A 23,298-nucleotide genomic window follows, 5' to 3' on the forward strand; every position below is an offset into this window, starting at 1 on the left:
TTGTTTATTAATACATAATGAATATACATAATTGTGACACATTTATACATGGATATAATGTAATTTTCTCAATTTAATTCCCCAGTGTCTTCCCTTTTCCTTCTTTACTCACTTCCCTTGATGTCTTCACTCCAATCCACTGGTGGTTGGTTTCACGAGATTCCTATTTTTATTTTTGTTATTTATTTATCTTCTCTCTAACTTCCACTAAAGAAAAGTACATATGACTCATGAGTTTCAGAGTCTGGAGTTTGGCTTATTTTACTGAAATACGATGTTCTTCAGGTCCGTCTATTTCCCTGAAAATGACATAATTCTGTTCTCTCTCTCTCTTTTTTTTTTTTTTTTTTTTTGTGGCTGAATAAAACTCCATTATGTATACACCATTGTGTATATTCTTTACCTATTCATTTGTTGAGGGATGCTAAGCTGGCTCTATAACTTGACTATTGAGAATTGTGCTGCTATAAACATGGGTATGTACCAGAACAGTATGCTGATTTTAATTCTATTGGAAAAATATCAAGGAGTGGTATATCTAACCAGTTCCATTTCTAGTCTTTTGAGGACCGCCATACTTGTTCCCATTGTGATTTTATTAATTATGGAATGAGGAAACAAAATGTTCATACTGATTTTGCTTCCAAGTATAATCCCTTATGTATTGAGTTGGGTTGTGTAGCCACAGTTGATGGTGAATTGATAAAAACCACTGTGTTTTATCCCTGCAGGAGTCTGGGGTAATGAAGGATTGAAATCTTCAACACCAAATTGTCATTTGCAACTACTTGAAGAATGGCTTATCTCAAAATAATATACTTGGTTTGCAATTTCTAAACTTTTTTGAAAATGCTGTCAAACTGAATTGGCTTTAAATGTTGATTTATATTTAGAAGTGAACAAGATTGAATTTATGGTAGCCTAATCTGACTTACTCCGGAACTTTCTTCAAAAGTCAAGTGTTGTAATCATTATCTCTTACCTGAGTAGTTTACCCATTAGAGTTCTCAATATCACTTGACTGTATAAACTTATCAGCTTGTGTAACAATGTACTGATGTTTTCTATAGGCTTATGTAGGTGTAGGTTCCCGAAAGTACTTTACCTATTTAAATGATGAAAATAAAATCTAGGTTGGAGGGTAACTGAAGTTTAACAATGCTCTGTCTCCATGATTTTTTTCCAAGATTTTACACCACATGAATTGTTTCCCATGGAGATTTTTCTATTTGTTCCTCTTCACATGGTACATGGTAATTTCTGCTTCCAAATTTTAAGCAATGTACGTTTAACAAAAGAGGAAAGAGTAAAGAAGAAGGTGAAGGAAGGTGAAGAAAAAATGGAGGGAGGGAACTACAGAAAAAAACTTGAATGTTTATTGATAAAGTAGTTTTGTTTGTTGTTTTGTTCTGCTTTTGGTGCTGGGGATTGAACCCAGGGTCTCATGCATTCAAAGCATTCCTTTTATTACTATGGAATGCCCCATCCCCTGAATCCTGTTAAATTTGACATTATTATGCTTATTGCCCAAAATAATTATCTGTTTAGTATACTAACTGTATTTCTTATCAAACAACTGAGAAATGGATACTTTTGTTTTTTGTATAGAAATTTGTTTAACATATCCAAAACCAACCAAATTGTTTCTATTAATTGGCATAAATGCATTTCTAAATTGTATAAGTATATATTTGTGTCTATTGCCACTTGCTTCAGTAAAAGACTTTGGAAATTCAGGAGTTTCAACCATTCAAACAATTCAATTGAATTTGTGGTTCTGGAAGTGTTCTTGAATTTTTTTTTTTTTTTTTTTTTTTTTTTTTTTTTTTTTTTTTGCTGGAAGTACTAGAGGTTGAACCTAGGGCACCTACTGAGTGACATCCCCAGCCCTTTTTATTTATTTTTATTTTCAGATGGGACCTCACTAAATTGCATAAGGCCTTGATAATTTGCGGAGATTGGCCTCCATACTGTGATCCTCCTGTCTCAGCGTCTGGAGTTGCTGGGGTTACAGACATGTGCCACCATGCCTGACAACTCTTGAATTTTGTAATGTTTTCTTCTTTTATCCCTAAAAACTAATTTTTTCCATTGACTAAATTTCTATCTCGAAGAGATGAAATTTTTGCAGACTAAAACCTTTCAGTAAACAGCAGGAAATGTCTTACCTCAATTCTATTGCTTATTAAGGCAGGACCTCCATAGGGTTACTCCTAAAGATTCATTTGGAAACCACAATCACAATTTCCATTTATTATAGGCAATCAGTGAGTTCTCTTCTGCCACTACACATTGTCTTTTCAAGCAGAACATTTGTTGGTAATGGTAGGAGAAAATCTACCTAGGCTTAAGTTGAAAGAAGATGAAAAAAATATGTTTGTTGTTGTTTTAGTCAGTTTTTTCTTGATGCTATGACTAAAGGAGAACAACTGTAAAGGAGGAAAATTTATTTGAGGGCTCATGACTTCTCAATACATAGCAGGCGCCATTTCTTGCGGCTCAAGGTGAGGCAGAACATCATGGTGGAAGAGTGTGGCAGAGGGAAGTGACTCACATGGTGCTCAGGGAGCAGAGAGAGACTCCACAGCTCCAGATACAAAATATAGCCACACCCCCAATGAATCACTTCCTCTGGCCACACTCCACGTGCCTCCAGTTACCACTCAATTAATCCATCATATCAGAAATTAATTCATTGATTAGGTTAAAGCTATAACCCAATCATTTCTTCTCCAAACATTCTTGCATGGTCTTCACACATGAACTTTTGGGGTATACCTCACACCCAAACCATAACAGTGGTAATTAGCAGAACAAGTCAAGATAGGAAAAAGTGCTATCAGAATGTAAAAATAGATATTGCCTTGATTTGAAATACCTAGGTATTTAAAGCTAAAATTGTGGATGTGTTTTTGGTTGTTATTTTGATTTTGTTCTGAATTATTCAGATTAATGCATCAATATCCATGTTGTTAGTAAAGTTGTACACTTAAAAATAATAGTACAAGAAGTTGAAAGTTTTGTTGCACATTTGATTTTGAAGGAATCTAAAGTGACCAAACAGTGTATAATGGTCTTAAATACAAAATGTATAAGACCATTCCTATAGGGAAAAATTTTTCATGAGACAGTGTGTGTCCACCATGTCTCACAGCAACAACATGAGATCATGTTGAGGTTTCCAGAGTTGAAGCAAGGAGACCTGGGTTCTGATTCTGAATCTGCTAAACTTACATGATCACTAGGCAGTCATGAAATCTCATTCATGCTCATTTTTCACAACTTGAAAATGGAAATTAAAAATAACTATTACCCTATCTAACTAACACAGTGGTGCAACACTTGAATAAAAGAATGTGGGTGAAATGTTCACTCCACAAACATTATTGCAGTTAGTCTATGAAAAGCCTGTGGATTTAGACTTGTGGTTTTCAAACCTCATGAGTATAAATCTTTTTTTTAATAGCATCTTTACTATCCCAAGTGTAATTTATGGAGAAAAATAACTTCCCTGCATACATAATTTTGAAAGCATATATTAACTACATTACTAACTTTAAATATTATACCAAATATTTATATTAAATATTTAAATAACTATAATATAAAAATTAAAACAATTGAAGGCTAATTTGTATATATTTTACCATATAAATGTTATGACCTAGCATTTCTAAAACACATAACAAATGAACCATCTAGGTTCATAAGATTACAGAGAAAAACTCGTCAGAACTTCGTCAGGTTGTGTACTCAATTCTGAAACCACATACAAATGCAGACCTACCATGTGCAAGGCCTTGGGCTCAAGATCCCTAACACTAAGAACTAACCAAAGTCATAAGCCAGTGCTGCATGCATTGATGTGATTTCATGAAACAGTCAAAATCACTTTAAATTACTGAACCAAGAAAATATGTCCTTTTCCCTATTTGCTAGAAAATTCTACCGACAGGGAATGATACAAAAACAAGTTACATTTATTTGTAATGTAGAGGATGACTTTAAACTAAAATAGTGTTAAATATGCCTTTTCATTACCTGGAAATATAGTGAGACATTCAAAATTTGTGTATAATGTGAAATAATTCTATTTTGCATAGGTCTGTTGTAAATTTTGTAGGTTGTCTAGTGTCTCTGATCACCATAAACTCATGGCCAATAACATGCTATGAATAATTTTAATAACCAAAAACATAAACATTTTTAAAACACCTTATTAAGAGAACAGCACTATCATTGCAAATCATGACTCTTCAGACAATAATATCCAAGTACTTTTCCAAAGAGCAAGCCTTGTTTAGAAAATTGTCAAGTTAATTTTACTTAATATGTGATTGAAATCTCAGTCGAATATACGTGGAAACTTTATTAGATCTCAGTTTCATTTTCACAGATCAACCTTTAAAAAGTCCCACTATTATAGAATAATTCAACTGTCTGGTTCCCTGAACTCTTAATATTTAATTTATCCTACACACAGATCATTATCTCCCATACATCCTTGTATGATTCTTGTTGCTGTATGTCAGGAGTGGGTTTCCTCTGCTTTCTCTTATATTCCTGTTTCTAATCAATACCTACTAATTCAACATCCTTGCTACTATTTACAATAGGAAAATGTGTGCCCAGTTATAGTGCACATGTTCAGGTTCTTATTCCTCAAATAAACTTTTACAATGCAGTAATCCCCCTTATCTGCAGAAAATATATTTCAAGACTCTTCATAGATGTTTAAAGTTGTAAATAACACTGGAACCTATAGTTTAATGTCTTTTTCATCTTAGCTAGGCACTTACTATACTCTGTGACCATAACTTTTGCAGTTATAAAACATGAAATATAATTTTCCTTTGGCACAAATTTCTTCTTCATGGATAGACGCTCCTTTATTTTAAGTGTAGAGTTTATCACATGCTTTTTTTACCCTTCCTTATTAAGTAAAGAACTTTTGATTTGTTTTGTTACTTAAAGGAAGCACTTTCATGGTTTCTTTGACATATCCCAGTTGCCAACTTCATGGCTCCTGCATTTCAGGATAATTCTTAAGCAAAATAAGAGTTATTGAACACAAGTTCCATGATACTAGTTGCAGACACTTGACCTGATAACCAGGAGGCTACTCATTGACTAATGAGTGGGTGGTGCATACAGTTTGCATACTTTAGACAAAGAGATGATTCATATCTGGCACAGAGTGGAAGAGCATGATATTTCATCATGCCACTCAAGAACTGTACACGATTTAAAATTTATGAATTGCTTTTTTAATTTATTATTTATTTATTTATTTTTATCGGCTGCATTTTGCTTAATTGTACACAAATGGAGTATATCTTTTTATTTCTATGGTTGTGCACAATGTGGATTCATACCATTCGTGTAATCATACACATACATAGGGTAACGATGTCTGTCTCATTCCACCATCTTTGATACACCCCTCTCATTTCCCTCTATGTAATCTAAAGTTCCTCCATTCTTCTCTCACCCCCAACCTCCCACCCTCAACCCCCATCTTCATTATATATCATCATCCACTTATCAGGGAAAACATTTGGTCTTTGGTTTCTTGGGATTGGCTTATTTCACTTAGCATGATATTCTCCAATTTCACTTGGCTGCAAATGCCAGAATATTATTCTTCTTTATGGCTGAATAATATTTCATTGTGTATATATACTATCCATTCATCTATTGAAGGGCATCTAGGTTCCACAATCTAGCTATTGAGCTGCTATAAACATTGATGTGACTGCGTTACTGTAGTATGCTAATTTTAAGTCCTCTGGATATAAACCAAGGAGTGGGGTAACTGAGTCAAAAGGTGGGTCCATTCCAAGTTTTCTGAGGATTCTCCACACTGCTTTCCAGAGTGGCTGCACCAATTTACAACTCCACCAGCTTTTTCCTTGAATTTTCCATGTAATATTTTCAGACAATTGGTAACTGAAATGAACAAAAGCAAAGTCACAGATAATGGAGAGACACTGTGTTTTCTTTCATAAATCATATTGATTTAAGCATTTATCTGACAATGTTTCTTGTATCATTTTTAAAGTTTCAGAATGAAATCACTTTCATTGCTGTGCACTCAAGGTTCTTTAAAATCAGATGTTTTGTCCACAACACCAGTTTTATGTTTTATGGATTTTTTTTTTCAGAGTTCCTCTTGTACCCTTAATCTTTCCTACATTAAAGTAACAATGACAATAAAACACTTAACAGTTCTTGGTACACCCTGGGCTGATTCATGTGTCTTTATCCTTTTTCACAATACCTATTCTGTGTGTAAATACCTATCTCAATCTCATTTGTACAAATTCAAAATTTGTCTCCAGTGAAGATCAAATTGTTTACAGAATACAGCTGTTTTAGTCTGTTTAGGGTGCTATGACAGAGTGGCACAGACTGGGTGGCCTACAAACTATGGAATTTCATCTCTCCTAGTCCAAAATCAAGGTGGTGACCAATAAGTGTCTGCTGAGGGCCGACTTTCTGCTTCACAGACAGCCATGTTTCTGTCAAAGCCTCACATAGGTTCAGGGGTGAGAGAATTCTATGAAGACTCATAACAGGGGTACTAATATCATTCATGAAAACTCCACCTTTGTGACCTAACCACCTTCCAAAGTCCCCACCTCCAAATACCATCACATTGGGGATGGGATTTAGCAAATGAATTTTAGGGAACACACAGATTCAGATAATAAATAGCTATAGCTGGATAGTAACCTTCTCTAATGTTCTCAAGTAGGTTTATGTAATTGAATCACACTTTTTTCAAATAAACTAATATCACAACACTTTTTACAGTTGCGGTACCTTTTTCATGAATTTTTTTTCCTTTCATGCAATAGCTCCAGTTTGCAGAATTTGATAGATATTAAATAATTTAATATCCAAAAAGAGTGATTAGGCAACATAAAAATCTCTAAGGAGCAAAAGTTAGATGAATTTTCAATAAAGATTGCCATGTGTATTTTAAGTAATTTGTCTCATATATTAATTAAATAATTAATAACTTATTATACTTGTTATGTCATGCTTTGGTGGTTTAACCAAAACTTATTTTCCCCTACTATTTGTGACTCTTAAAAATGTTCAAAGAATTATTGTGGGTAGATACAACTTCAGGCAAGACATACCAAAATATTTCTGAGAAAAAAGTTACCTTCATATTGTAGCTACTGGAATTTGCCAAGAGCATTACTAAAGGATGGTGAACCCACCAAGTTAAGACATCCTTAATTCTCATTGAATTAAAATCAGATCTGGTTTCCCTGATCAATATTCATGATGACATATTATGGATACCAAGGAACTGTCTTAGCTGAAGTTGTAACTATGTCAGAAACATTACATTTACATTGAAAATAATTACAATTTTTATAAACATGAAATTAATTCATTATTCTGTCACCATCTCACAATGACTATGTTTTGTGATAAGTCCTTATGACAAGCCTAAGAACTTGAGTTCAGACTGATTATTAAATTTCCCAGTAGGAAATTGGTTCTTTAAAATTGACAAGAATGTGTCAATATCTTATTTACTTTGATGTATGTGTTTCATTATATCCTAGTTTATTGAGTTATATATATACATACATATTTATTTGCATTTATATGCTTACATGTATTTATTATGTAATATGCACTTAGCTGTTGATATACTGTACACTTATATAGTGTGTATTTTTGCAATATCTGTCGGGGTTTCCGGGACCCCCAGCCTTGGGCACGGTCAAGATGGCGCCTGGCGCTGAGCCAAAAGTGGCCAGCTATACAGTAAACAACCAGCGAATTCCAATGATTGGCAGTTAACGATGTGATTAGAGCATGCCCCCCTCGTGTACCTATTCTATGCCTGCAGCTGTCCGCGCGTTTACCTCGTGTGCTCTCCCCTGATTGGTTGAAGTGTATATAAGCTTGGTGGGTGGGGGAGTAAAAAGGAAGCTGAAGCTGAAGCTGGGAGTAAGAAGAAGCTGAGAGAAGAAGAAGCTGAGAGTAGGAGTAGAAGCGAGGAAGAAGAGTGCGAGCGAGGGCGTGAGCCGAGCGGGAGAAGCGGAGCGGCCGAAGTAGGCGTGAGCCGAGCGGGAGAAGCGGAGCGGCCGAAGTAGGCGTGAGCCGAGCGGGAGAAGCGGAGCGGCCGAAGTAGGCGTGAGCCGAGCGGGAGAAGCGGAGCGGCCGAAGTAGGCGTGAGCCGAGCGGGAGAAGCGGAACGGCCGAAGTAGGCGTGAGCCGAGCGGGAGGAGCGGAGCGACCGGAGCAGGCGAGAGTTAAGCAGAGGAAAAGAGAGCGAGAGAAAGAAAAGAGAGAAAGGGATAAAAAAGAGGGAAAGAAAGGAAGACTGTGCACAATAAACTTCCAAAGCTTCAGACGTTTGTCGTGTCCTTCTCTGCGGGCAGAGGGAACGCGATAAATATCTATCAGTACTTTTGAGGATAGTCTAGAGATACCATGTTTACTGCTTCTGAAAACTACTTATTATGACCAGGATATTTTAACCTTTAGCTATGCTTATATCTAAACGTCTATGAGACTGGTGATGCTCTCTACATTTTCTACCTCTGAATTTTCAGTGCCTTCAACATAATGCAGTATGAGCTTAATGTCAGGGGCTGTGAATTAACTATGGGTTTGTTTGAGCCATCTCAAGGCAGGGGGTTGCTTTGCTGAGAACTCTTGGTGAAATTCCACCAATTGGAGACTGCTCAGATTATGGTGACACCCTGCCCATTGGCTCAGACAGCTCCAGGTTCAAATGCAACAGGCCGGAAGAAGAGGAGGTGAGTTTAATCTACTAAGCCTTAACCAAGTTGTCTTTACCATCTTTTTCCTGTTTTCCTCAGGAAGTCCTTCACTCTGAATCCCACTAGTGCTCCTACCCATTAAAAATAAAGCATGTGGGCTCCATTTTGTGGTTAGATCCAGTCTCCATCAGAACTGGATCATCCCACCATACCCCACTTTTCACTTAATCCGTCTTGTCTTTATTTCATAAATTTCTCACACTTGTAATATTTCTCATCTGACCCACTGTCCTAGTTCAGGGAAACTGAGTAAAGGTCATGCCAGTCATGATAGCCTAATAAATACTTGTTGAACAAAGGTTGAGAAAACAAAGGCTAGATACCTCTGCAAGGACTTTTGAGGGAAGAATGATTATTTTGAATATTAATTTAGTTGGAAATATGCTGTTTGAATTTTTAAACAGTGCATTTACTAATTTGCTAACTGATTATGAAAGAGAGGAGGAAGTATGTGAGGTTGATGAGTAGAAAGGAAAAAGTGAAGAATAAAGAGGAGAAAGGACAGAAAAAGGGGAAGAGAGCAAAAAGAGAGACAGGAATGAAATGGGTTTGGAAAAAATGAACTGAAGAGGTGAAAACCAAGGAATCAGGGTCATGTCCTCCATATTCACTATATAATTATTCATTGAAATATACATGTATATTGAAAAAGAGAGTACAAAAAAGAAAGGAAAGGAGAAGGGAATTGGAAAAAGATGATCTATTCAATAAATGACATTATAATAATTAGCTTTCCATATGGAAAAATAAAATTAGACTTTTTTTATACCTCATACACAAAAGATAAATTCTGTAAATATTTAAATGATTGAAAAGAAACTTTCAAATTTAAAAGGACCTTTATAAAAATATTTTACAGTCTTAGGATAGGTACAATTTCTTTGAAAAACAAATGAACATATACATTTATAGAAAAAAATAACTATTTCATCACACTCAATTAAAAAAATCAAAATCTCCATGGGACAAAACATCATAAATATTTTTTAAATCCAAGTACCAGACTCATAAAATATAATTTTAACATCTCTAAAAGACAACAAATTTAGATCACTGATTAGTTGTGGTACCTACAGATCAATATGAGGAAAATACATTTTAATGTACAGATGAAAGCAGAAGAAAAAAATCCAATAAAGACAGAAAAATATTGCATTACCAGTACTCAAAAAAAATATAAAGTAAGAGGATAATGAAATACAATTTCATGTACCTCAAATTTGAAAAAAACAAACAGCAGTCTGATCATATCAAAATTATAAGCATATAAAATAACTAGAAATTTCATCCCCTTCTGTTGGAAATATTAATTGGGGAGTAATCTGTAAATATTCAGTAAAGCTCAAAATATATGCACCATATAACATAACTCCACCCCTAAATATGTCTCAATGAAATTATTATGTACATGTATGTGCATATGAGCAAGTACACACATATAAGATATTTAGTAGAGTATTTCCAATGACAAAAATAAGTACCTGTCAAGAGGTGAATGAATTATTGCAATGTAGCAGAGTCCTTTTCTAAATCAAAATAAATGAGCTAGATTATCTACAGCATATGAAGAAATCTCAAAAGCACAGCAAAATATTGATAAAAAAAAGCAGTTCCAAAGGCTGTATACCAAAGTATGTGTGTACACACATACATATGTGTATATGTATACAAACATACATGTATATATAGAAGCATCACATAAAAGCTACATAGGTATATGTGTAGGTAAGTATAAAAACAGAATGGTAAAGGGAGTACAAAATGAATTTCAATTTTATAATCTTTTCTCATTTGTTCCAGAAGATTGCTAAGATCAAATTTAACTAGGATGAGTATTGAAACTAGAGCTAGGTTTAGGAATACTTACTGTGTGGTCGCGTATACTTTTTAAATTTAAGCTGCGTTTAAAACACACTCTTGCCCCAGGAGTACAATGCTAGGAGCAACAGCAAAGCTAGAATCTCAAACAAGATTTTTCTGATTCTAAAACTCATGGTCATAATATACCATTCTGTCTCAAACTAGATTTCTTGCAAAAATTCTTTAAAATATGCAATAGAATTTCTACTCTTCTTTATTTCCCAATTTACTGCAGTCTTTTTTTTTTTTTTAATACCAGTCCCTCTTGATGTTATTGTGCCTTTAAAAAATAAAAGTCCATCTTTTACCCATACAGATTAGGATGTTTTAGGAGGACAAAACTCAGCACCGCAGCTGAAATCTTCAAACTTGGGCAGCACTTGAGAAGTTCTGTCTTCGTCCCAAGGCTAATTTTGCTGGTTCTCTCAGGTCTTTGCTTAGTGGGGAAGTGAGGGTCACCAGGCTGTGTGCACTTCCCATGACTGGCACGTGCCTTCCACTTGGGTCTGAAAACATGGGTGCTGCAGTGTGACCAGCAGGGAGGAACCGACACAGGGCAGGAATCCTGTTCTTCCTTTCACCACCTGGCACCCACAGTGATCCCACATTTTCCTTATTTGAAGGCCACCCATGTTATTTCATGATGGTTTCATATTTCCAAGCCCTGTTCTCATGAACTGGGTCACCAAGAGTATGGGACTCCGGAAGACTAAGGGTCAGGGTTTACCAGAGGATAGGCTTCCCACTGACCTGACCTAAGAATGACCAAAAGTCAAAGACATCTCTAAATACCTCAATATTAGGGGTAAGTTGAAGTCTCAGAGGTACAGGACCACGGTTTTAAAAAGACATGTGTGTCTTCCATCCTCCACTCCTAGACGTGATTTCAGGGTGCCATGAAGCACAGGGAGGGTCTATCCATGAAGACAGCCCCAGAGGAGAAGAGACCAGGAAGGCGAGCCAGAGATGAGCTTAGAGCCCCGGCATGAGAAGCACCTCTCAGGGTCACAGGGACTTGGTTAGACAACCATGGGGGACCCTCACCACCCAGGGGCCCACTTTGTCCTTACCTCTGGGATACGCACACTGACCGGGAGGCTAGGGAAGCAGACATCATTTCATGGGGACAAAGCCAGGGCCCCAAGTGATAGCCTCAGTCCTTGGTTTGGGCCACACGGCAAAAAGCAAACTATGGTGACTTCTGGCTCTTATTTTCCAAACTAACTTTACAAAACAAAAGCCTGGTGTGAAGGGGGAAGAGGGTGATGCGACCACAGAGCAGTTCCAGCTCTCAGGCTCCTAAATTAACAGCTTAACCACCCCCTGGGTGGGCAGCCTCAAAAAGGAAGAAGAACTGTGAAGGCAGTGTCCCGAGTTCCAGGCATTTTCCCACCCCTTTATCAACTGAAGGTAAGCAGGAGCCACTTGTTCGTCTGTCCCTGCCATCTCTGTTCTTGCTCCCCTGTCCCCAGACAGGGTCACCTGTTGGTTTGGGGGACTGATCATACATGAAGTTCCCACAGGATGCGAGTTTGGACTCTTGTGCAGCTACTTCCTGAAGCAGGTCCCCCACAATGTTGAGGGCTGAAATCCCAGCTGCAGACAAGAGGGGTAGGGTCCCACTGTTGGAGCTATCCAGACCATATTTGAATGTCCCCCGTGTGTTTAAACCAGAGCTGGACCCTAGGTACGCTATCAGAATGGATGGCACGGAGACCATGGCCTCTACAGTTGTGTCTTGTCCTTTCAACTTCTACCAACCTAGGCATGGGCATGCTGGGAATTTCCTCCTTCAGTCACTGAACAGATTCTAGGAGCTTCTCCTTCTCCTCAAGTTCACTTTCCAAGAAGGCATGTCTTCCAATGGCTCAATTCAAGTGCTGCTCAAAGTCTCCCCAAGACATGATCCTGCCTCATTTTGCTTTTTGCAAGTCATCGTTCCGGATGTACTTCTGCAGCTGATCTTTAATGGATTTGGTCATCCTCTAAGGTGAGATCTACCTTCAGAATGCTGCTTCTCAAACTTCTCCTTGAGGGTTTCCAGCTCAAAGCGAAGGCGGTTGTTTCTGACAAAAGGTCTCAGTTCTTGGATTCAATCTGTACAGCTGTGTCTCCAATTCAGTTCATATTCTTGACTTCCCTCTTGGAATTCTCGAAGTTCCTCTTGTATCCTCTGCCCTCTGCTTGTAGATCATTGCCAAATCTTTCCAGTAGCTTGTTTCTTCCTCCTCAAAGCCAAAAGTCCCTCATGAGTCTTCCATTGTGAAAAGGAGGAAGAGATCCTCTTCCCATGGCATGGTCTCGGGCTCAGGCTTCCAAGTCTAGGTGGCCCCGGTCACACGGGTCTGGGCCCTGTGCCTACCACCTTCTTTTTTAACTGTAAAAGTTTACACTTCCAAGTGCTTTCATTTGGGCATCTGTTTCAGCAGATAAACACGACTGTATTTTCTTTTTGAGACTGCAATGAAGAAACTGAGGGCTTCTTCATTGAATCTGTCTATAAGCACCCTACTTATAGGAGGTGATTAATTATTTAACTAATAAAAATGCTCAGACATTTATCGACTCAATATGCCTTGTGTACAATCTGATATTGCACCATAATCTCTTGTACTTGTCTCAGTAACTGCATATTTTAATGTCAGAATGTGTTCATTCTTTCCCAATAAACATCCTTTACTTCTTCCTTATGGGAAGAGATCCCTCCCCCAGGTGGAAGGCACATCTGGTAGGACCCCATGCAAGCCAAGCTACCGGATCCTGGCCAATGGTGGGAATGCAGGGGTATTGGTTGCACATTCTGTGTAGCTTCATCAACAGGGAAACAACTAACCTCATTTCCACCTTTCCTCCTTCTGTTGGCTAAAGAAGAGGATACTGGCCCTTTTCTCAGAGGTAGAAGCCATGTCTTGAGGATTACAAAGCCACCTTGTCTTCCCTACGCTGCTCAACTCTGGACTATTCCTTTACACATGAGAAAATAAACTTATTGCTTATTTAAGTTAATTGTTCTCTTGTAACTCTTTATGATAGCAGGCCAAGTTTAGCTTGTTCCCTAATTTAAATAATTAATAGTGACACTTAGATATGACAGAAGAGTAACTAATACTCAGATTAAGGACTTTTTTTTTGGCCTGTGATCAAATAGGAAGGGGTAAAGTGGTGTGCATCATGGTGTTTCTGACTTCAAAGCCTGGACCTTTATTTACACTGTCCTCCCAGGCAGGGAAAGTGTGACTTGAGGGCATAAATACTCCAGTGTAATTGCAAAATGGTAGCCTCAGAGTGACTGCTGGTTACAAACCTAGGTCACATGGAAACCCTGATTATGAAATATTTGGCTGTTTTATGTTTATTTTGAAAGGTTTCAGACACTGTTTTAGGAACAACTCCAGGGGCATGATTAGTGATTAAATCTGGTTTGTAGGTGATGAGGAGAATAACTTCTCCTCTCAGTCATTCCATCACATTCACCCTAACAAGAAGCATAATATATTTTGTTACCCTAATGGCAAGTTAGTTCAAGAAGTTGCAGTTATATTTCCTCTCTCTCAGTCTATGGCACATAAAGTATCTGCAGAGTATTAGGAAAGAGACTGATACAATCGGTTTAATTTTCTCAGTGTCCTAATGAGGTACGTGTCAGACAGCGGAAGAGTTCACTAGCTTATGACCTAAACAATACCGACTACAGAATGTTTCAACATTGAGGTAAAAATATAATAAATCTAGGCCAGAATAGCTATTTGGTTACCAAGCAGTGAATTGGAACCAAGGCGGCAATTCTCAGGAAAAGTATTTTGTTCTCACAGCTGATTCAATTAAAATAAAACACATGAAAACATTAAATTCTCTTTTCCTTGGTACCAGAATTGCAGGAAGACTAAAGAGATACTTAACATGAGCAATATTTCAGTCATAAAAACTAATCTGCTTTGTTAGTGATGTGTTCAGGGAAAAATTCAAATGCACCAAGTACATTAGAGTGGCCCAGATGCACAGAAGTTTCCAGAAGCACAATACACACAGAAACTTTCATTAGAAGGAGATTTCCTTTCTGTCAGAACTGCTATCATCAAATAAAAACAACAAAATATTTGAGAGGAAACTGGACTGTTAGGAAGGAAAATAGACACTTCTCTTTGCCAAGAAATATGTTTACAAAGATGCTAAGCAAAATAAAAATCAGTGTTAAAATTCTAACTCCTGTTTGGAAAAGTACATCTGAATAGTAATGTGTGTGTGTGTGTGTGTGTGTGTGTGTGTGTGTGTGTATGTGTGTGAACACATCTATGAAAACTGAAACTGTCTGGGAACATGGGAACTCTATATCAGAGAGCAATTTCACTGCAAGTTGTGGTAAATGTGCTTTGGTAGAATTCTGAATATTTTTCTAAGATACAATTTTGAGGTTGGAAGAACTAACAGGAAAGAGTGTAAACTCTTTTAACAGTGTAATTGAGATATAATTGAAATAAAACTAATTGCACGTTTTCAAAATGTGCAATTAAATAATGCATGATGCATGTAAGGACCTGTGAAGCCACCAATGTGATCAATGTACTGAACATATCCATAACACCTAGTCTTCTTGTGCCTCTGTAGAGTCTCATTCCTGCCTCTCTGCTCTAACCTTCAGGCAGCCACTGATCTGTTATCTATATAAATTACTTAATACTTCCTATAATTTCATATTAACTGGAATTATTAATTTTCTTTTTGGCACCATATTAAATCTATAACGTTGCATGTTCTCAGTAGTTTATTGCTGAGGTTTGTGTTATGCCAGTTTGTTGATCTACTCACCCTTGGTTAAGATTTGTATTACTCCTGGTTTCTAGTTATGCACAGCCATGCTTGGGCCTTTGTTTTAGACACAGGCTTCCATTTCTTCTGTTTACCTATCTAGGTGTAGAATTACTAGAAATGCAAAGAAGCGCTGAGACACAGCTCAGGAGTTAATCTTTAACAAATTATTTGAGAAGTGATTGAGAACTGACACAGATGTAGGAATTCATAGACATTATAGAAGTCATATAAAATTTATTCCATACATTCAAAGTCAATTAAATCAATGGAAGCTGCAAAAAAGATTCAAATTGAGCCCCTAGAAATGTAAATAATGTCTAAAATGAAAGCATTGATGAGATTAATGACATATTAGACATTACAGATGAAAAATGAAGAAAACTGAAGACAGAGGAACAGAAATATTTAAAATGTAACACATCTCGGAATAATAATTAAAAGAAAATGAAAGAGCATGAACAAATTATGGGAAAACTTCCAACAGTCTGAGTTGTGAAAGAGACCTGAACAAGGTCTCTTCTGTGCAAGGTTTGGTCTGTAGTAAAAGAATATTTAGCCCTTCTTCCAGATAAAAACACTTTAAATACTTGAAGATAGCTATAAAATTGGAAAAATACTCATTTATTAAATTATGTCCCCAGTCTTCTCAAATTTAATGCACTAAATGTTTCCAAGTAAATTACTAGTCTGTTCTTTTTAGGTTAAAAAACCTTGACAATGTTTTTGTAGGTTGTTAGTATTGCTTGGTTAACATATATCTAAGAAATGAACACAATGCATGACATGGATACAGTCATCTAAATAAAATCACCAAAGCTTAACAAATTGATCAAATTTATTTATTTAGTCTTAAATTGCTATAAATTTATTTAGAACACAGGTATCAATCATTACTTAACCGATTTCCCCAAATATTGAAACTCATAACTGATTTTATCAGTAATTTTATGCACCTTTTTTTTTTTGATTTATGTTCCCTAAAAATGAATGTTCCTTGATAGGTTTAAGAAAAAATTTCCTGCCTTTTTATTTTTTCAAATTTGTAATACGTGTTAATTGCACACTACCTTTCTATAGAGCTTCTGTAGAACTTCTGTGAATTGACAGAAGCAGTTCCATATAATGTGCCTTGTGTTGACATCTAGTAAGAGCCCTCTTTCCATCCAGGAGGGTGACCAATTGGTTTTAATCTTGCTAAAGATGGTTTGATATGAGGCCAGTCTGTAGTTCTGGCTGAAAAAAGAGAAAATTCATACAGTAACAATTTGGGGTGACTTAGCATGACTTCCATGATTTCCATAACACTTATTCAGTAAAATAACTCCATAGATGGTGACACGATGGCTCAAGGAAGCCTCTCAAGGAGTTAGGCGTGCAGCAGTGCAGTATGTCTTTGTGACATAGACACTTGTCCTAGGAAAAGCGGAGAGAAAATAGCAGCAACCACAAAAGTAATATTCACCACAAAAAACTGATAGTGAGAGGTTTTGCGGGTATGCTTCAAATTCTTTAAAAGCATTTTATCTGGAGAAAAAGTTAGGGAATATTTAGAAAATATACAGCAAAGGTCAAATCTTAGGGGGTTAACGACAATATGAGAATTATAAATTATACATACATTTATTATGTACTAAACATTTTTCCAACTAATACTTTATAAAATTTGATTACAATGTTAAGAAGAATAATTTCAATTGAAGGAAACAAATAAAATGAATATAAATGGTTTTTTTTTTCCTTGACTGGCAAGTGGAACATTACATAATTCATCAGGAGAGCCACTTTTACAATTCTCATAAATGAATTTTATGATGATAGCAAATCAGATGTATGTGAGAAATATTATAATCTGAGTCAAAATAATTTTACCATTAATGTCTGGTGTAGTTTACTGATAACTTAAATTTATTGTGCTGTAAGCTCATAGAGATGAGGAACATATGCCAGTCAATAAACATTATGAAGAGTAAAAGAAAAACTTAGAAGTCACTGGAGAATAGTTCTTTGACTTGTTTTCTTAGAGTGGATATAAAACTCAGTGTAATGAATCATATAATGGTAGAGAAAGAATATACATCAAAAGGCTTTATATATTACCAAAGAGCACCTTAAGAAGATCTAGCATGAAATATTTTATATAATAAGAATATTATTATTTTGAAAGTTTACAGTATAGGGACAGACCTAAAGATACTGAATTTTAAGAAGAAAACTGATGAGAAATAGCTAAGGAAATCAGAAGAGTGACAACAGAAATTGGATTGCTCTCATTGGCTATAAAATTAGAAGACACTTTGAAAGGGTAATAAACATATGAATTATGGTTTGAGAGATTCAGGCCAGAAGTTATAACACAAACAGAAAAAAAATAGACCTTGAGTTTGAAATTAATCAAAATTGATCAAAGTTCTCTGGCATGCTTTTCTTTTTCTCTTATCAAAAAAATTTTCATTTGTAACTTAATTTTGAAATTTATGCCAGAGTTTTAATCAGGTCAGATTCTATCTACACTTAGGTCTGGTGCCTTTTATCAGTTTCCCAAATAGAAAGGCAAAGAAAACAGAACATCAACTAAATGCCCTACTTTTTATAATACATATTTACTACTGATAGTTTCATTTTGAAAAAAAAAAAAAAAAAAACAGTGTAACAATTATCACAGGTTTGAGTCTGGGCTGTTACAATTTATTAATATGTTAAAGCAATTCCTTAATCTTTGTTTTTTACTTTCTCCATCTCTGAAAATGGTTTTAAATTAAGACCATGTTTCCCTCCTTTACTGAGTGGGTAATTCTTAGTAAAACTTGCTCTTGACCCCTACGTGAGTTGTTGCTCACGGCTTCCTTCGTGGCATGCCCTCAGAGGGTCGTGTGAGTGCCCTCACGTGTGATGATATTGGGTTAGGATCATGGAGGAATGCAGTTATCTGGTTACAGGCTTGTCTAAAATTCTCGACAATGGTTGTCACTGGGCAAAGTTACAATAAGTACTCAATTTTCATAACATGTTTAAACCTTACATCTGAGGAGGTCACCCTCAAAATCCCCAAATGCTTATTTGTCTTCTACACATTTCTCACATTCCTCATTCATGAGTGGGAAAATAAAGGAAGCGTTTCATGATTTTTTTTTTTTTTTAATTGCAGGAACAGACTTCCTCTGCAAGTTATTCATGTTTTTGGTGGAAGATAGTGTTTGGAAAATCTTTCTTTATTTGAGGCCCAGAGAAATAGGGATCAGAAAACACCACATCATAAATGTTGAAGTAGAAAAACACTGATATGGTGTAGTAGAAAGACTATTACATGTGACTCCAATGATGTCTGAGTAAACCTGGACAACTGATTCACTCAATGAGAGTGTTCTGTGGTTTACAGTTGACACAGATGATAGTATCTAACCTCAGATACTTGTGAATTCCCCAGCACTGCTTTATGCCCAGCATCACCCAATGACCTAAGAAGGTCTCCTCCCTGCTATGTGAGGACTTTGTCATGAATACTGGTTTCCACCATGAATGATCATCTAAGAGCGACCAGCCTCATGCTCATGTAGTTCATCTAGGATCTAGTTTAGTGTCTCATACTCTGCCATAACCAAAAACTTCTTCATGGATAAAAAGAACAGAAACAGGGGCAGACAAATTGTAAGAGATTTGAACTATCAGAAATTTATTAGCATATTGCCAACTCATCCATTTAAACTATGAACAAGTGGTATTACCTATGAATGACAAAACAACAACATTAACTAGAGAAGAAATGAGTTGGCTTGGTGAACTGTGGCTTTCTGCAAACATGAGCCATTTACTCAATGGAGAGGATCAGGTTGATCTTCCATGTCATTCAATATTGTTCTTTAAAGGAAGGACATTTATCATCCCCGGTTGGACAAAAATGCTAACTCATTTTCTTAGGTTTATAAGCAAATGCTTTGAAAAGAATAGTTATCTCAAGCACTATTCTAGGGGCAAGGGGACAAATACAAATTTTAAAAAAGCCTCCTTCTAGGGACACACATCACCATCCTTACAGATTACCAACTAAACCACAGGTAAATATTTTATTAATGTGTTAAAAGTTCATCATTTCAACATTACTTGATTTTTTCTAGGTAATAAGAAAAAAAGAGAAAAACATGCAAAATCCCTGAAGTCATGGGCTTACATTCTATATCTGGAATGAGGTATTGAATAAAAGGAATAATAACAGTATACAAGATTTTGAATAACTGTAATTACTAAAGAGCAAAACAAATTTAGGAAGAAGTATAAAAATTATTGATGTAGGAATGAATGCTTAAATTTAGAGAAGGAGAGGAGGACAAGTTCCACTGAAAATATGGCATTTTGCATAAAGAAATAAAATTAATGAAGGCATAGGCCATACAGATATCAGGACAGAAACTTTCAGAAAGAAAAATAGAAATCCAAGCAGGAGACGAAGAAAGCTTGGGCTCAAACAGCAACAATGAAGGCAATGTAAAAATGATTGGATTTTGTACATATTTTAAAATAGAGCCAAAACAATTTACTGATAGATGAGGCATGGAGTGTGTACAAAATAAAGCACCAGTAATGGCATCAAATTATTTGGCATCCATATCAAGAAAAAACTGGAGTGTTGTCAACCAATAGGGAAAATACTGAGAAAGAAGCAGGTTATATGGGATATCAGATAATATCAACATGAACAATTTTTCAGGATTAAAGTAAGTTCAAGAAAGAATGTAGATAAATTGGAACAGTAGAATAGACAACTTCTTTGGAAATTTTACTATAAAAGAAAGGAAAAGACAAGAAACATAACTGGAGATGGGAATGAGGTTCAGGTTGTGTTTTGTTATATTCTAGGATGAGAGATACAACAGCATATGTGTTTGCAAACATAATGTTCAGCAGAGAGTTAAAAATGATAATGTAGATAACAAATGGAAAAACTGCTGGAACACCATACCTAACTCAGTTTTGGGGATAATAAAACTGCTTTGAAATGTATTAAAGATATTAATTATAGAGTTTATAGTACATATTTATAAACTTATTATAATTTATTATAGTGTTTTATCTTTTAGTATTTATCATAATTACAGTTTAGTTTAACTTCCACAAAAATTTGGGTAAGAATATTAATATTCAAAAAATAGTTTTGTATTAAAATTACCACTAAATTCAGAGAACATAGAAAATTTTCAGAATCTACTCACTGCCCTATTAGTTTTTGGAAGCAACTGCAGACTAGATAACTTTGAATGGCCAATTATCCACCTAAAATCTTTCCTATGTTCTGACTTACAAAGCAAAATCAAAAACAAGAAGATGATTAAATAAAAGATCTCCATATTTGGACACATAGGATCTACTTAATGTCATAAATCAGATAGATTAAACCTTTTATGCTATAGTAATAACAAAAAATAGTGTCTTATTACAAAATTAGATTATGTTTTACTGTCTTAACATATCCATTTATCCATTGTGAGTTGACAATGGCTGGTATATCTGTTGCAGTCACTTGGAGCAGGTTATCAGAGATGCATCCAGAACATGTTTCCATAATCACATTGAAGAAACTGAAGCAATGTTTCATACTCTCAATTCAGTGACCTCTTCCCAGAAGCAATGCCCCTGCAAAATCAAAATGTTCACATGTGAAGAGAGTGTGCATTTCCCCACCAAATTTGCCAGTTAGGGTTTTGTAAAGGTACTGTAATGAATGACAAAGCCCATGTTCTTATCAGGTAGAAGAATCCATGTAATAAATGGATTACAATGATCTGTTTAAGTAACAATTTTTATTTCTTGGTAAGTTTCTCTCAACTCTCCATTTGCACCTGGGTAGTGGTGGGATGCTAAATGTGTAAAATTTGTGGGCAGGGTCTTGGGAATTCAATGAAGTTTTGGAATATCCAAGTTTTGTGAAAATTTCTTTAAGTTGGATCTGATTCTACTTATTATCTGACATCAGTGAATGGAGTGATACATAATTGCATTAAATAGGGTTGCATGAAAACCTAATGCAAAAATTAGCAATTTAAAAGAACATATACATGTTACCTCATAATTGGTGTTTGCACACTTGTTATCTCATAATTTGTGTTTGCACAAGTCTGGCATGGCTCATCTGAGCCCTTTGCATCAGGATCTCTCACAAGCCTGCAGTAGAGGGTTTACTGAAGCTAATCTGGTCTAATCTGAAGACTTCACTGGGGACAGACCCACTGATGAGCTCATTCACGTGGTTTGGGGTATAATTAAATTCCTCAAAAGCTATTCTTTAATTCTTCTCTGGCAAAGGACCAAAGACCTCTATCTGTCCTTCACACTAAAATCTCAACAGATTACTTCCTCAGAGCAAGCACATGAGAAGGAAAAGAAAGGGAGGAAGAGACACACAGAAAGAGAGAAAGAGATCAATTAAAAATCTGTCTTCAATACCCTAACCTTGAAAGTGATGCCCTATTACTTTTGCCATATTCTATTTTGTTAAAAGCAGTGCATTAAGTCCAGAACATATTCAAGGATTACATAAGGGCTTGGAAATCTGGAGATAGACATTGAGAGTCATTTTAGAAGACCATGTATGACTGGAGGTGTGATTCGGTGGGTACAGTGGCTATGTTTAGCATGCCTGAGCTCCTGAGTTCGATACCTAGAACTAGAAAAGGAAAAAAGAAAAGCCTGTTCATTTAGTGACCATTAAAATCTTCAAAGATTTTACTATTCAAACAAGTTTATCCTTTTAGACCACTTGAGCAAACCAAGACAATAAAGGAGAGTGGGGAGGTTGTCCTGGATAATTTAAAGGTAAAAAGCCAGAAACAAGTCTAATTGATTTTTAAACATTATTCGGTATATACGTTGAAAAGTCATTTTAGTTTTTAATCTGGTATAGTATGGAGGTTTTTCAAAAGGCTAGACGTGGAACCACCATATGACCCAGTTATACCACTCCTTGATACTTAACCTGATGAATTAAAATCATCATACAATAGAGATACATGCATACCCATGTTTGTAGCAGCACAATTCATAATAGCCCAACTGTGGAACCAGCCTAGGTGTCCATCAATGAACAAATAAACAAAGGATATGTGGTATATATACCCAATGGAGTTTCATTTAATCATAAATAAAATGAAATTATGTTATTTGCAGGAAAATGGGTGGAACTTGAGAACATTATATTAAGTGAAACAAGCTGAACTCTGATCAAAGTTCATATATTTTCTTTCATATGTAAAAGCTAGGGAGGTAAAAGGAAAAGAAAGATTGGACAACATTTCATGAAAATTGAAGGGAGACTAGCAGAATAGAGGGTAGAAGAAGGAGAGGGAGGGAGTAAGTACTGGGGAATGATATTGGCCAAATTCTAGTATTATATTGTATGCATGTACAAATATGTAACATCAAATCCCACCATTATATACAAGAATAATACACCAATAAAATAATGTATAACTATAATACACCAATATAAAAGTAAAATTACTGATTATGTTTCTACATTATCATTATGTTTTTTTGAAGGACAGTGCAAGAACTTTGCAGGATTTTTTTTAAAGGAATTTCCAATGAAAGTAAAATGCAAAATGTTACCTGAGACAAGACTAGGTTATCACCAGACAGGGTAATACATGTAATCCCAGCCATCTGGGAGGCTGAGGCAGGAATATCAAAAGTTCAAAGCCAGTCTCAGTAAAAGTGAGGCACTAAGGAATTCAGTGAGACCCTGCCTCTATATAAAAATACAAAATAGGGCTGGTGATGTAGCTCAGTGATCCAGTGCCCCTGAGTTTAATCCCTGAAAATAAAA

General features: G+C 35.9%; 1 pseudogene; it reads right to left on the bottom strand.

Annotated features, from left to right (window-relative positions):
• Positions 1–11,988: 11,988 nt before the first annotated feature.
• Positions 11,989–12,937, bottom strand: LOC124993600 (nuclear distribution protein nudE homolog 1-like; annotated as a pseudogene).
• Positions 12,938–23,298: the final 10,361 nt, after the last annotated feature.

The sequence above is a fragment of the Sciurus carolinensis genome, chromosome 9 (assembly GCF_902686445.1).
Source record: "Sciurus carolinensis chromosome 9, mSciCar1.2, whole genome shotgun sequence".
Classification (NCBI taxonomy): domain Eukaryota; kingdom Metazoa; phylum Chordata; class Mammalia; order Rodentia; family Sciuridae; genus Sciurus; species Sciurus carolinensis.